The following is a 16,368-nucleotide window of genomic DNA, read 5'->3' as shown; positions in this document are numbered from 1 at the left end:
GTTTCAGTTAAGGCAATACATGTAGGTTTGAATTGTTGAACACAAACATTCAAATCTTTTTTATGACAACGCAAACTCTGTACATTCAGCAAAAACACAGATAAAGTATTCTGTTGTGCTGTCAAATATAACTCATCATTTATCATAAAACATGGCATTTCATGTACAGCCTCAAAAACTTTCTCATTACAGTAAATACTTTTTTCATTAAAATCTTGAATAGTCAAGCCAGACAAACTTCTTACTCGACTAAGTGCAACATAAGCTTGGCCAGCGGCAAAAACTTTTTTTAAACTAACAACAGCACTATCAACAGTTAAACCCTGTACTTTATGGACTGTGCATGCCCAAGCCAATTTTAGAGGAAACTGTCGGCGAAAACCACCGCTCCTACATGCATTTTCCTCTTCGACATGTATAGGAGTTGAGTTAAACAATTTTGCTGTCTCTGCCAAACATTGTTTTTGACGTCTTTTAAACCCTACATGATTGTCATCAAAATGCACATACACAGTTTTGGGTAATTTATTTTTATCAGCACGTACAATGTGTGTCACTGTTCCACAAACTCCATTAACTAAGCCATCATTTACATCAATATTTTTAATCAACATGACACGTGCATTTATGCCTAAAAGCAATGTTGCTGGCAAACATGTGTTGTAAACCTTTAGATGATGATTTGCAATTAACTCTACTTTGCCAGTCTTCTTACAACGGGCAAAATCTTCGGCCTCTATAGTTGCAACCTCTGTGCAGATATTAATTAATTGCTTTAGGTTGTGCTCATGTACTTCATCATTTGTAGCAAAAATGTGTAAAGAAGCATTGTCCTCCTCACCTGTGTCACATTCTGCTAAGATCTCCAAATCATCTTTGCTTAGTGGAGATTTTTTACTACGTTTTCTTAAACGATTTAATAATTCAGCAAATTTGTTGTCTTTTTGCCTCACTACCTCTGTTAACTCCACAACAGTAAAACAATTAGACCATAGAGTGAATCCTGGTACTTCCATATATAATGGTTTCCCCTTCACAGGTAGCAACTGTAAAAAATCCCCAACTGCTATAACACAAACATTACCAAAAGGAGAAAAGTCTCCAGTTTGTTTAATTTGACGTAACCTTCCATGAATGTATGCCAACAGTTTATGATCTACCATTGAGATCTCATCTATAATTAAAATCTGAAGGCCATGGAATTTCGCCCGCAAAGAATTCAACTTTTCCTCTCCTAATGGTGTGTATGGCAATTTCACATTTATTCCAATACAGAATGTATTATGAATCGTGGAACTTTGTAAGTTATACGCTGCAATTCCAGTTGGAGCTGATAAAACAACACAAATGTCATCTGGGTGTAAAGCAATTTGAGACAATAATCTTGTTGCTTCATATTTTATTGCTTTAATTAAGTGGCTTTTGCCAGTTCCTGCTCCACCAGTAACAAAAACATGAAAAGGTTTAGGGTTTTCACCTCTGATTTTACTTAAACACCATTGTCTTATTTTATAGAAAACAGAAATCTGGGTTTTATTTAAAGAGCGAATTAAGCTCAACCCATCTGTGCGATTCAGACAATTGTCCTTTTTCTCTATTGACATTGACATTGGTGCATCATCAGTTGCTAAATCTGGTATAGAACTTTCATGTTCATCGCTTTGCTGGCTAGTCTCTTGTCTAATCAGCTTACATTCCATACGGTCTAATTGCTGTTCAGGACAAAGTGCACACCATGCATCTTCTAATATGCCCTCATTATCAACAGCAGTTTGTGCAGTATCTAAGATATCAGCATCTTTTTCAAAAAGTGCTCTATTTGTATCCACTATATCTTTAACCAAGTGATCAGATCCATCACTTAAACAAATATTACCTTCCTTATAAAATTGTTCATAATTACTATACCTATCTGGTTTTAACTGATTATCTACACGATATGGAAGAAACAGTTGTAATACACTGAGATACATTTTTCTGAATTCTTTGTAATTGAAAATCGAGCAAAACGCACAACAGCAGGTTGAGTCCTTGTTCTTTTTGTAATAAAACCAAAATTGTTCTCCAATTTAATTTTATTAGCACAAGACTGTCCTTTATACACAACGCGATATTCAGATGAAAATGTGGCCAAACACATATCATCAAATACGTTCTGACTTGGCCTGTTCTTATAGCGGTCAACTAAACTAGTCATCCACATCTCTTCACTTTTCAGATTCTGAGACTGTAATTTGTTTTGTATAACAGTCAGAGGCAAACTCATTCGTACAGTATCTTCACCGGTGGGAATAAATTGAACATGTCTTGAACACTCTTTTAAATGCATGTTTGTTAGCCTATAAACTGCTTCTTGTGCACTAACCTCACGATTATGTAAATATACACTACCTAATTTCCTCAATGCCTGTCTTGCATCTACATTACCCTGATTTGCTGATTCACGCTGTGCATTAGCTAACAATAAACCCATTTCACGTTCAGACTTTGAAATGTATGAAATTATATATACAATGCAGGCATAAGCATCTGTTACGTACTGAATGTCCATATTAGCATTCCAACACTTAAGGCTAAACTTGTTATACTGATTAACCCATACTTCATCCAGTTGTCGTTTCAAGACAATGTGTGTGTTATTATTAGTGCATCTATATGCCATTTCAAACAATTCCTGATTAATTCCAACACTATTAAATAAACTTTCTAGAGAATTAAACTGCTCTTCTGAAACAGCTTTCTTAACTTTCGTCATTATGCCACGAGCATATTCTACCAATTTGTTATCATTTACATTTGAACTTTTACTTTCACTTTGACAATCATCTCTGTTGGATTGGTTTTTCTCATCTTCTACTTTTCTCCTACATATGAACGTTCGCATAGATGGTGGTTTAGGAAAATTAAAACAACAAACTGTATTTTTTTTTTTTACACGTTTTTGAATGGCGTTTACTGTGGCACTGCACAGAGGTAACAACACTGTGCAGTTCATCATTTTCACTGGGCACCTCGCACGTAACATATTTATCTATAAATTTGACAACTTCTTCATCAGTATTCTTATCTATTTGGGGAGCATTTTTTATCCAGAATAAACAGTGGACATGGGGAGAACCGCGTTGTTGAAATTCCACCCTATAAAAATAGTCCACAATCTCTCCTATTGGCTGAACAGAAGACATAAGCACTTCTTTTAAAAAACAATGCCACCTAAAATCAAACATGCGAGCTGCAGTAACAGTAACATTACGACGTAAAAGTTCACATTTTTCAGCCCATTCTAATTGTTCCAATGTTTCTGTTCTGTCTTCCTGTTTTAAAATACTTGTCAGTAGATTTGTCCATCTCATATCAGCAGATGAGAATGAACTGAACCAGGTGGGAATGCCCAGCTGTCTGACCATGGCAAACAAATCTTTTTGCACACCTTGCCAAAATGCCGGAGTGCCACGGATGGGTTTCAAAAATCTATAACCTTCATCAAAATTAAGCACTTGCCTCAAGGACTCAGTGTCTTTAAACATTTCACTGGGTATGGACTTACTGCATCCTTGCCCTTTTCTTAAAGCAATAGATACATTAGACATTACCTGTTCAATTTCTGATAAATACTGTGCATAAAAAATGTATTCAATGTTTTGTGCAAATCTACCATCTGCATGCAAAATTCGATTATTTAAATATCGGGACAATGTTAATCTCTGTGCCCTTTTGTTACAATAAGTTGATGTACCATTAGGAAATAAAACAGGAAAACATTTAGCTTCATTTGTCTCATCAGCAAGGATTTTGACTGGATTATTTCCTTCAGCAGGGGCAAGGCTCAAAATACTATCAAAGTACTGATCGAGTACTTCTTGCCCAATGTCTACAGGTTGTAAACATGTATCCATAAACACACAGTGCTGTTGCCTATCATGCAACTCCTCATCAACATGCAAGTTTGCCAATTCACTTTCCCCTGTGTGACTTGTATCAACATCATCATTTTGTCTAACAAACTCATTTAACCAATCATCATTAAAAACAATGTCTTTATAATATTTGTTAATTTTTTTAAACAACACAGTGCCTGTTTAATATTTGTAGTATCCACATACTGATACTTATAATGACCCTTATATGTCAACTTCCGCTTTAACTTTACACATATTAAAGACCCTTCAGTTTCTGTCCTTGGCAAAACATTTGTTGTGTCTTTAACATTAGCTGGTACACAAGTAACAGGGCCGTGAACTCCATTTTGCCCACCTTTTGGTAAAGCTAACATTTTCATAAATGGGATATGCAATGAAATTAAATGTTGCTCTAAACTATTGAGACAACGCAGTTCTTCAGGAATGGGTTGTAGTTCCAGATTGTTAACAGCACTTTCAGCTGGCATTTCGCCTTTTTTCAATTTAGAATGACAAGTACAGCAAATCCAAAGCTTGCCTTTACATGAATCTGCCAATTCACAAGGGATAACACAGTTATCACCACACTTGTGCAAAAAATGATCTGTAATACATCTATTAGCAACATCTAACATTGCTAAATCTTTATTATAATTGTTTATTTTACAACATATCACTTGGTGTTTAAATAACAACCTGTGGCAAACAGAACACACAAATTCTGGGCCAAAACTAACTTTATCTACAAACTGCTTTTCAACAAAATCACAGACCTGTTGGTTTTGTTTAATTGTCTTCTCATATTGTTAATTCTTTTTAAACTTTCTTTACGTAGCACACCATTATGATATTTTGACTTACTGCTTTGTTTTAGAGCATTTCTATGCTTTTCATTGGCATAGTATTTCATAATACTATATTTCCTCAATTTATTCTTATATTGCTCATTGTTGCGATATTTCACTTTGTTGTACTCCTTCACTCTACGTTTATATTGCTCATTGTCACGGTATTTCACCTTGTTATACTCATTTACTCTACGTTTATATTGCTCATTGTCACGGTATTTCACCTTGTTATACTCATTTACTCTACGTTTATATTGCTCATTGTCACGGTATTTCACCTTGTTATACTCATTTACTCTACGTTTATATTGCTCATTGTCACGGTATTTCATCTTGTTATACTCATTTACTCTACTTTTATATTGCTCATTGTCACGGTATTTCACCTTGTTATACTCATTTACTCTACGTTTATATTGCTCATTGTCACGGTATTTCATCTTGTTATACTCATTTACTCTACGTTTATATTGCTCATTGTCACAATATTTCACCTTGTTGTACTCATTCACTCTACGTTTATATTGTTCATTGTCACGGTATTTCACCTTGTTGTACTCATTTACTTGATGCCTGAATTGCTCATTTGTTTTATATTTCAATTGACTGTACTCATTTACTTTACACCTGTATTGCTCATTTTTTTTATATTTCAATCGATTGTACTCATTTACTTTACTCTTATGTTTCTGGTTTACAACATATTTAATCTTACTGGCTTGTTTTAATGACTCTTTATATAAAACATTGCTATGATATCTTTTTCTATTTATATGTTTCACATGTGTCTGAAACTCTGCATTGGAATGATACAAATGATGCAAAACACGCAGTTTGTTTTACCTTTTTAAATGAATAAAATCTTTTCAAATAATTTCTCTTATTACCCAATACACCCTTATTTCTATCTCCAGTAAGAGAATCTTGCTCCTCGTGATTCAGAGAAATTTCACCTTGTATCTTGACCTGCTGTCTTGTACACATACGTTTTCCATCACTGCATTCCTCATTCTGGCACAGATTGTGACACATCTGGCTGTTAGGTTGTTTTACACAAATAACAACTTGATAATGATTCTCATTATAATGCTCTAGATATATACTTTGGTTGCATATTCTTTCATATATACAACTGTACTTTAACCCTAATAAGGTCTTCATTTCCAGTTCATCAATTTGGTCTTTGGGGTCTATATGACCCCAACAATTGATCGAGAAATTATACAAAAAATATACATTTTTAATTATACAAATAATATATATATTTTTTTGTTTACTTCTCATCTATTCATTAATGCTGTGTTTTGGGAGATATGAAGTACTTTTGTACCTATTTACCACACAATTCCTCAACTACACCATAAGCTTGCCTATGAAATTTTAATTTTTTATGAAAAATTCACTTAAATTATGATCTAAATTTAATTTAAACTGTTTTTGGATATTGATCTAGGTGTTACGTGTAGAAGTACGCCATCTCCTGGTTAGAGATAAACCTTAATTCTTTTCAGTTTAAGAAATAAATAGTTTTGACCAGCAGAGGCCAATAGAGAGCCATTCATTTTAGTGCATGTAGCCAACTGTTGTATTACAACTTTTGAAATACATTTTTTGAATTTATTTATATATAAACATAAGAAAGGACATTTAAAATTATAATTTTTTTTCAAATAGTAGAATTTTTGTAGTTTTGGTGCATTTTGAAATGTCTATTTTTACATAATGCCACAGAAATTTGACAGAAAAATGGCACCTAAATGCCACCTAAAACACACCTAAAGGACAAGACTTGGAGTCAGAGTGTGTGTGCGAGTGTGTGTGAGTGTGTGTGAGTGTTTGTGAGTGTGTGTGAGAGAGAGAGAGAGAAAGAGAGAGAGTGAGAGAATACATGGGTGCATATGTAAGTGTGTGTTTGTTTGTCTGTGTTTGTGTGTGTGTGCGTGTGTGTGTGTGAGTGAGCATGTCTTTTCTACATCACATTTATGCTCTAGTAGTAGGCCTTCATTTCTGTGTGTGAATTTTTTGATTTATGCCGGATTTATAGATTTTTTTTGACAAATGAAGAAAAAATATTGAGTTTTTTTCAAATTTCCCATTCATTTCAATGTGGGGTCATATTGACCCCGAAGACCAGATTAGTAAAAAAAAAAAATTACATACCTTCAGAACAATCGAATCAAGCCAGGTTTTTTTGTGTGTGTATAGACAGATTATGTAGGAAAAGTCACAAAATATTTTTCCTCTCAGATGAAGGGAACCCTTTTTTTTAATCGAGGAAACGTCGATCGGGGTCATATAGACCCCAAGGACCGATTGAGGGTTAACCATTTCTCATTATGATATGTATAAATGTCCACTCCTAAGTAATTAGCCATTGCTTGAATCTCCACTTCTGTGGCCCATGAGCCTACAAACCTCATTCTGGATTTAGATAAGTAATCTTCCATAGATGCATACTGACATCTTAACAAATTCTTGTATTGAACACTGTGCAATTCCATATGTTTCACAATTGCAAGTCTAATTGCGCGATGAGGTTTTTGTGTGCCACATATTACTTGTGCCACTGCCCTGAAAAAACAATTACCATCACCTACAATACTAACTGTTTTACAAGGAGGTCCCATTGTTCCACTGTTTGTTGGAAAAGGTAAATTTTCACTATTAAACTGTATATGAAGTTTACTGCTTAATTTTTGCTTAACTTCAGTACACAATGGATTGAAATTAAACATTTTATTGGGCTTATTACCCAAACAAACTACATCCGAATTAGCATCAATTTTGGGAATACTTTCAGGTATTTCAGTGATCTCTTGTAGTTTCTCTTTTTTAAAAACCACACTTTCTTTCTCTTCTTCTACACTTACATTTGTGCACTCACGTCTCCTCTTATGCCCACTCATCTTTTTTGCATTTACATTAAATATGATTTTTGAGTTACTAGCAGAATTTCTTTGGCTTTTAAGTTCAACACAAACACCACTTATTTCAAAAACCTTACGGTTTCCTCCCATACAGGCAGCCAAATTTTCAATGTGCCCCAAAACATAACTCAGTGAATTATAATATACAACCACACTGAAACCATTACCATCAACCATACCAGCACTATTATGTGCATGCGAATCAATCACGGCATATTGACCATTATGCTTAATAATAGCACAGGTACTACCATTAAGGGTAAAAAAGCATGTGTCATATTTTGCAAACATTCCTTGCAAACCATCAACTAATGTTACACATGCACCAGATCTAATAAATTCCTCATCAATACTACCTACATATCCAGAAACAAAATCGCCATATTCAAATTTGAAATCATTTGTACTGAACACGTATTCTTTTGGAAGATCTGGAATACACAACAAATTTTTCTTTGTTGGATCAGCGATAGAACCACTTTGACACAAATTTCTATATAAGCTATCACCAGCATTCAGGACATTATCTAAATCTTTACTTTCCCATGAGAACACACTATGTACACTGTGTGTAGCAATAGCAGCTAAACTAATTGCAACGCACTGTTTCCCTGGCCACTTGAACTTTCGGTCACCCTGATGAAAAGATCCAGAAATGCTTCTTATACTATCTCTTTCATTTGATGAAGATGCTGAGATTTCTACACTGTCATATGCTGTACACACATTGATTTCTCCCACAATGTTGCTGTTAACAAATTGTGGCATATCTGATGAGGTTATGTTTACATTGACGCCACAGATACTGAAGTTTTCTGCGCTCAAACTTGTCATTAAATTATCAATGTGCAAAAATAGGTCTTGCCAATTTGTGTTAAAAACAATAACCGATGTTCCAATGTCTGATCCCAAACCACATGCATTCCGGACATTACAGTCAACAACAACATAGAAATCATTATGTCTTACAATAGCACATGTTTCTCCTTTTATGTTGACCAGACAACATTCATGACTAAACAAAATCTCTTGTAATTTTTCATACAAGTCAGTTTTTCCTCCATCCAGTGATTCATCTATGGTTACTTTGCATGTTTTGTTGAAAACACCATATTCACCACCAAACAAATGAGAAATTTGACAGTCTCCATAACTCTCACTCATTTTTTTACAGCTATTAATATCATTAACTAGTTTCCTTCCCTCACTATGAATGTCCAAAAGGTCGTATTTTTGCCAAGTACACACATTCTGTATCTTGTGCTTAACAACTGAAACTACACTGCAGGCTACACCTACAAAGTTTTCATTCACATCTGAAGACTTCATTCTAACCTCATTGCCTGCTACAATGCCCACCACATCTGAACAAGCACAGGCATCACAATGAGAAACATTGGTCTTACTTTTGTTGTTCAAAGGCTTACGCCGCATTCGGAATCCCTTCAGTTTAGGCATCTAAACACAAACAAATAACATCACATTACTATCACACAAAACATAATACAACTTACAGTAAACATAATACAACTTACAGTAATAGTAAACATTACATATGTATTAAAACATTTTATATTTAAAACATAAGCAATTTTAAGTGCATAGAAATAGCACACTTGCAAACTAAATAAAATTTTTAGGGTACTAACGCTTCATTTTACAAATGGATATTTAGTTAAAAAAAATAATAATTTAATGAATAACTTATAATACATTTAATATAATTTGTAATTTTTTATATATTTGAGTCTTTGTCTCAATTCTCAATTCAATTTAACTAATGAAATACCAGTTTAGTATTTGGTCATGTTGTACACCAGCAGAAACTAATTACATTAAATTGTAAAACATATTTCAGTACAAAAACCAAATTATAAAATTACAATTGTAATCATATTACACATATTATTTCTTCACTGTATTTCAAGTCAAATAAATCACATAAGAAACTTCTTTTAGAAACATTTTAAAAATCTTACCAAACACAAAACTTTGTATAGTCCTGTATATTGAAAAAAAATTCAGCTAGCATAATAAACATATAGTAAACTGTATCCTTCATTCTTGTTAGCACTGACAACCTAACAACAAACTCTGCTCTTCGCCTTAGTATTAATCACAAAAAATGTAAATGTACATATCAACTAACTACACAGTGACCATAAACCAATATTTAAATTTAAAACACATAACACTTATTTCCAACATGCCACAAAAATAGTCTTGTAGAACTATATCTACATGCTTTAAATGTATTTAAATACATTGACAACAAACAAATTAAGCTGTAGCAAAATATTCAACAACTGTGCATTTTTGGCACATTTTAATATATATTAATGCAAACTGTAAGACAAACACAGCTGACATCTTTCTTAATTTCTTTCCACTACTTTTTACATTTTCTTGCTGTAAGTCTAACCAAATTGTAAAATCATAAACTGGACAAATTGTAAATTTATCACACAACAGTAATCATTCCAACAAAAATTCATATCTTTAAGTGTGTGCTTTCAATATTTGATTATATTATACACAACCATTCAAAACTTTAGACGTCTTTCAAGCTATTTAAAATACATCAGTATTTTCCTTCAACAAACACGCATAACATCACTTATATACATTAAGCTCATACCATTAATAGCATTTACATTGTCACAAAACATTGTAATGACCTCTAAAAACCACCTTTAACATCACATGAATAACTTACACTTCAAAATCTATTTATTACTACAACCTATTAAAACAGCAATTTCTAATATTACTACTTCTATTTGCATCAAATACATGCAAACTTCAAAAGCATTAATGACTTCTTCCGAAAACACTTTACTAATCTAACTAACCCATACTTTAAATTGCAGAATATATTGAACAGACTTTCACTTGATTGCATTACAGACATCGACAATATCACAAATATTGCTTAATGCCTATCATTGCACACTATTCTTTTAATAACCATGCACTACATAAAAACGCTACTCTGTACCTCAGTGTTAACCACAAAAAAATTTAACTTTCAAGTCAGCTACACAGTAACCACAAACAAAAATTTCCATTTAAAACACATAACACTTTTTTTCCCCACCATTTAATGTCCACTATTAACTACACATTATCCACCTAACACTTAAACATTAAGATCATTCAACAAACATATTCATGTAGTATATGTACTTCAAATGTATTGAACTACATTAAGAACTAAGAAATTAAACAGTAGCAAAATATTTAACAAATGTGTTCCTATGGCACATTTTAACATATATGAATGTAAACCAGCAAAACAAACATTTGTAAAACATTATTTCTTACAAACACATCTAACATATTCCTTTCTTTCTAAATACTGAAGTAGTAATGTACATTAAACGGACTTGCACTTGCTTGCATTGCAAACATTGACAATATCATAACTATTGCTTAATGCTTAAAATAGTTTATTCCTGATTCTCTTCAAAATGTCACAAAACTCAATATTACCTCACACATCTTTCTATTTACTCAAAAAACATAAAATAACACAAACTCAAAATCTACTGGCCACAACCAACTTAAACTTTAACACACTAAAATAAGTAATGTACACCCAACACAAACAAATCCAACAGTAATTGCAAGCTCATCAGACTTAATTTTTTCTTTACACTATCACTATTATCAAATAATATCATACTTTTTAAAACAACAAATCACTGCCACTTAAACAATGTATTTAAAAAAATTTTTACTACACAACTCAGATATATAAATGGGCTCATTTTGTAACTTACTACCATTTAACAAATCACCTTTACAAACACCATTCGATGCCACAAATTTAATGTTTACATTATATATTTTACAAAAAATTTCACTGTCATTTTATTATTTAAATTCAAAATCTTATTTACTTCAAAATCATTCTTTCTAAATTAAATATCTTCACAACTGTGACAAACTCAGTGCAAAAACATTTCTGCCTTTGTAACATCTTTATAACCAACATTTTCAAACCAATATACCCTACATTTAGTGATAACATACATTCAATTGCACAAGCAAATAAAAAAACACCTTAACTCTTACCTCTGCGTTTGCTGAACAAAAGAAGCTTTTGCAAAATCTAAACTTTTTACATATACCCCTCAATATTCTGACCACAGCCACACCTCCATTAATCTACCTCACTGAATACAAAAATGAAAATCCAGTGACAAACCCCACCCTTAGTGTCTTATGACAAATCAAATAAATGCTTACACATTGGGAAACACCCTTAATGCTTAAACAACACCCCCTACCTTTCTGCACAAGCCACATTGTTGAAATTCATTAAGAAACATTAAAATATTCCAAACCAAAATGCACAACATCAATCACACTCATTTAACACATACAAAACATTGTTGTCTTAAAATGCATTTATTTCAATCCTGCTTTTACATTGCACTGAAAAAAAAATAAAAATAAAAAATAAACAAAACAACAACTAACAATATTTTTTACTTAAAACTCTGTAATATACAGTATAATCACTACATGTGTAACACTTTATTTACACAAACCCATTTAAAAACTTTTTTTTTTGAATCCCACATTTTGTTGCAACTTCTGCTTCTACTAGTAGACAGTAATCCAACAAGTCTCTCACCCTAATCAAGACTATATTGTTTAGTTCTGTGTGTCTGAAATGTTTGATGTGGGGCTGTTTCACAACACTTTCAAGTCATTCAACAAAAAAAACCCTCTTCTAATCACCTAGTCACCTAACACCTTTTTAACTCCCAGAGGCCGGCTGTATCGCCGGCGATACCAGCTCTTTTTTTTTTTAGATCAGCGCAAAAGACACTAAAAATGCTCTGTCGGTTTTAGTCATACAAATTAGAGATATACATCATTGGAAACTGTAAAGTGTGTACTTTTATTTGTGCACACTCACAAGAACAGCAGAAAGTTGTGCTTTTTTATTTAGAATAAAGAAAACAAACAGGGTGATTTCTGTTTTCTCTGTCTCCGCGAACTGCTTTTAGAAATGTGTCACTTAAATCATTCAAACTCGGTGAATACTCAGCACACAAACATAAAAGTGGTATCTACTGAAAGCTTGAGATTTATGCTTTTAAACGAAGTACGTTTTATCAAAAACAAATAATCTGTGATGAATTAATCTATATGAAACCAAGGAGATGTCTAGTCTATCCAGTTCCAACTAATTATCTCTAATGTGACCGCGCCCACTAGCGACATTCCTTTAGATATGCAAATTAGCCATGTGCCACAAGCGCGGCAAGGACCGGAGTATCTGTACGCGAGGAAACTCCCACATCACTGAAACAAAGCAACATGACTTCAAGTTCATCTTGGTTACAGTTTGTTTCTGAATGAAGATATGCTGTGAGGAATAAGATTTATATTTACCACGATCACAAGAAGGACACGATGCAACGCAAACCCAGCAGGAGGAGACATTTACATGAGTAAGTCTTACTTTCATTTTCCTACTAGCTTTCGCTGTTATTTACTTTGACAAAACATGTACACATTTTACTAGTTAGACTTATTCCAAACTAAAATTCCTGACTTTATCAAATGAAACATTATGAAGTACATTTGATTGCATTGCATCTCTCACAATGCCAGGATATTTATAATGTTCTAGAAAACGATGTGATTATGACTGCGAGATGCATTTATGACGATATGTTTATGACTATAGAATCAAACTTATTTATTTTATTGTATAACAGTAGGGTGTAAAAGTAATATGAGTGCTTACACTGAATGTATGTTTACCTACATCACGTTTATTAGTAATATAGTGCTAAACGATAATTATTAGTTTCTCAGATATTACATGTCCTTTTTTACATTAGTACAAATGCTAGAGTCTATGACTGTATACTGACAGATGATACTGATATGATTTTTGTTTTGTTTTTGTAGTGATCTCAAACCTGCTCAAAAGATGAATCCTGCCCTCTTTCCCTTGAGTCCCTTCAAACTGTTTTCCTCTGAGAGCACTAGAAACTTGAGATGTTCAACTACACTGATATTCTAGTGTAAAACAAGTTTTTGACTTTTTTGTATTTTTTTAAGGGCATGCAAAATAGCAGGTAAGATTTACTTGTTTCATTTGTTGAACAGAATTCAGAAGAAGTTTTCAGAAATGCCACAAAGTCTGTGCACATCTGTGTGGTTAGATGAGGGAGCTCAATAATGTGTCTTTGACCTTCATTATGTATGTTTTGGTTATACAGTGTAGTAAATAAATAAAAATAATCTAAAACTACATTCTCTGAATCTTCTCACATTGTTTCCTTACCTGCTATAGTCAAGTCAGTCATTGATGGGGCCATTAGGGAGGGCTCTTTTGTCTCTCAGGTGTGAATTGCTAAATATTCATGGGTCATTGCCACACCTATGAATAATCCCTTTCGATCACAAAACATGTTTTATAAAATTTACATCAATATATTGTTTTCTCTGAACGAGTGAACGAGATGATTTTCACATCATTTGGTTGTAAAAATTCTAGCCTACGACATCCAATTATCAAAAGTCTTGTAAAGAAAGTTCCTATATGTGCTTCATGGCCTTATTTCAGTGACTTCAAAGCTTTAGATTTTCAATAACCACGCATAAACGTAGTTTTCTCAAAAACACAAACATGCACATTAATGTTGCTTGCATATAATGGTAGCCCAATATGTGCTGATTACAATGTAATCAGACTTTAGCCATTAAAATGTTTTTAAGATACTGAAAAAACAACAAATGTCAGGGCATGTCAAACTTCTTCAGGGCCTCAAAACACCCTCAGGCCCCAGAGGGTTAAAAACCACATTACCCCATGAAATGAACATGTCTCTCACCCTAATCAACACTCTATTGTTTAGTTCTGTGTGTCTGAAATGTTTGATGTGGGGCTATTCCACTTCCCATTCACAAAGTCATTTAACACATTAAAACCCTCTTCTACTCACAAACTAATCACTTCAGAACGTCCTACAATACAAAATTGTAACCATTTTCCTATGAAAACACACACACATAAAAAACATAAACACTTGAGATGTTTGGTTGTCTTTTAAAATAAGATAAAGTACACAACTATAAGACACAAACACACAATAGTCAACAAGTGAATCAAAGCCCTTCAAAGTTTTGCCAAAACCAAAACAATACCCATTCATGTGTATGTATGTATATGTAATAGTGACGTATATTTGCTATATATCATAGAAAACATTGAAGTAAATCAAAACATTTCATAGTTGTCCAAAGACAAAAATTGGTATTGTTTCAAGTTTGAAGGGTGTACATCCACTTCAAATACTGTGTACTGCGTATCTATGTGTTATAGCTGTGTACTCTCTCCTATTTATAAAGACAACTAAATACCTTAAATCTTTATATCTTTTTTCTGTATATTTTATAACAAACCACATAAAGCTCACTCCTTACTATTGCTCTGATAAATCTATACAAATACTTTACACTCTGACAAAGTTCTAATAAATAAAGACAAAGTTATGTATATGTGCCCAACTATATTGTATTTTATGATCTATGTATCAAACTAGATAACAACTATTTGGTTACAAAACATACTTTTGTTACCAAATGACAATACAGTCAAAGAACATTTAAACACATCTGTAACGGTGGCGTATACCTAAACACAAATAACTTTTTTTTTGTTTTTTTAGTTCGGGCGCCAGACGGGAATATAGCCGGGAATATAGCCGTCAAAAATTTAATTTGAAATAAACCCAGATAAGCTCAAATTTAGAACCACCGGTTACACATACACATAATTTAACTTTTAAATCAAAAGATATAAATTCACAAAGGAAAAAAACAAAAATGCAATACAAGGTTATAGTTGTTGTTCCAGTTATATTTTCACAATTACAAAGAAACAAATGTTCATCACATTTTCATTTCGTAACACAAAAACAAAACCAACAAAAAAACAGCTGAGATCAGATCGCGAATATGAGATCCAAATCCAAACTCGGTTTCCCCATTCAAATCAGCATTTTCAAGTGTCCAAACCAGAATGCAAAAAGTAATAAAAAAAACAAAGGGGAAAAGTGTCAAACATAATTAATTCAGCACATTTATAAAGTCATTTCCAAAGAAAATTAAAACAAAGAGAGAGAGAGAAAAAAAAAATGCTATACTCACACGCCAACTGGCGATAGGGGTGAATGAGAGCGTGTGGCGAAAGTGTTGCGGTGTGTTTGCAATGTGTGTTTGTGGGTCCAGCTGCGCCGCTACTCAGGCTAACAACTACGGAAGAGAGTCTAGGGTGGCGTATCGGAGTTGGATACTACCGGGAAAACAGGGACAACAAGGTATCCGGTCAAGCATGACACTCCTTTCTGCACAAGTGGTCCTCAGGGCAGAGCTCAGTTTCCCCCCCGGGAACGCTCCAGCACCCCACCAACATACAACATAGAGTGCGCAAGCAGCTGATTAAGGCTGCGCGTTAGACCATCCTAATACTCGCATTCCAACGTCTTCCCGCTTCACCATCTTGCCTGCTCCTCCCTCTCCATGGCATTTTGAAAAGGTATTTAACCAAATTACCTCACTTCCTGTGCAATTGTTTCCATCCATTCATTGGTTGGGCTGGCGGCAGCATAGGAACGCACGTTAGTTTTGTTTTTCCGCCACACTCTCCCCCTCTGGAAGAAG

This window comes from Garra rufa, chromosome 9 (assembly GCF_049309525.1).
Source record: "Garra rufa chromosome 9, GarRuf1.0, whole genome shotgun sequence".
Taxonomy (NCBI): domain Eukaryota; kingdom Metazoa; phylum Chordata; class Actinopteri; order Cypriniformes; family Cyprinidae; genus Garra; species Garra rufa.
Note: the sequence above shows the minus strand (reverse complement) of the source record.